The sequence below is a fragment of the Acyrthosiphon pisum genome, chromosome X (genome assembly GCF_005508785.2).
Source record: "Acyrthosiphon pisum isolate AL4f chromosome X, pea_aphid_22Mar2018_4r6ur, whole genome shotgun sequence".
NCBI lineage: Eukaryota > Metazoa > Arthropoda > Insecta > Hemiptera > Aphididae > Acyrthosiphon > Acyrthosiphon pisum.
In genome coordinates this window covers 61,107,750-61,109,071 of record NC_042493.1, presented here as the reverse complement: position 1 = coordinate 61,109,071, position 1,322 = coordinate 61,107,750, and positions in this window count along the sequence as shown.

The window sequence follows — 1,322 nt, the reverse complement described above, 5'->3', positions numbered from 1 at the left end:
ACCCCCCTCCCATCGATATCTATCACGTACGTACCCGACCTTCCCCCGCAAATCCCATGAATCCCTACCCACCCTATCACGAGCGTGTCCGACCTTACCCCATCCACCCCCTCCCATCCAAGTCTATCACGTACGTGCACGACCATACCCCTTCCCCTCTTATCCTCATCCCCCTACCATCAATGCATATCACTCACACCCCTGCATACCCCGCCCAACCAATAGCTCTATACTATCACGAACGTGCCCTTCCCTGCCCTGCCGTGCCCTGTCGCGCCCCGCCGTGTCCTACCATTACATCCATATCTATAATGTACATACCTACACCTACCCTCCTCCCATCTATCACATAGATATCTATCCCACCTAACATCACGTACGTAACCGACTGAAGATCCACCCCCTCCCACATCTTTCACAAGTAAATCCGATGAATCCGACTACCCCCACCCAACCTATAGTTCTATGCTCTCACATACGTGCTCGACCATGCTCGACAATGTCTGATAATGCCCGTCCGTGCCCTGCCCCTCCCCCTTCCATACATATCCTTACGATCCTACACCGTAAGTGATATATATATATGTATATTATATATTAACCTCACCACACGTCTACTATATGATGTCTAGTCCCCCTAATCATCTTAACCTATCCACACGCCTGCTATCAAGTACGTACATGATCATAAACATTATGCCATACCATACCCTGCCACACCCATCATCAATACCTAATGTGTGCCACATCATACCCCTTCCCTCACATCAATACCTAATACATACCTCTCGCATATCAATGGCTATCACTAAAAATATAGTCATCATATAATATACATCCATTATACCTACAACTTGAAAATTATACTTAAATAATAAATCTATTACCTATACTAGTATAGGTATCATACCTCCAAGCATACATACATTAATAGTTTCATAAAAATAGGTATGTATAATAAATAATATACTAATATTCCTCCATTACCACACCTTGAAATTTATAATTCAAACTACTATATATCAGTATACCTACCATACTTTTAACTTTTAAGCGTGCGTACATTAATAGTTTCATAAAAAATAGGTATTCATAGTAAATAATATACTAATATACCTCCATTACCCACACCTTTAAAATTATAATTCAAACTACTATATCAGTGTACCATACTTTTAAACCTATATACCTACCCAACCTTACCCCTCCCAACCCATCCATAACTATCACTTACGTGCCTGACCGCAACCCTCCCCTCCCATCCATCACTTACATTTCAAATATCACCCTCTTCCCTCTTAACTTCTCCTATCAAATAAGTA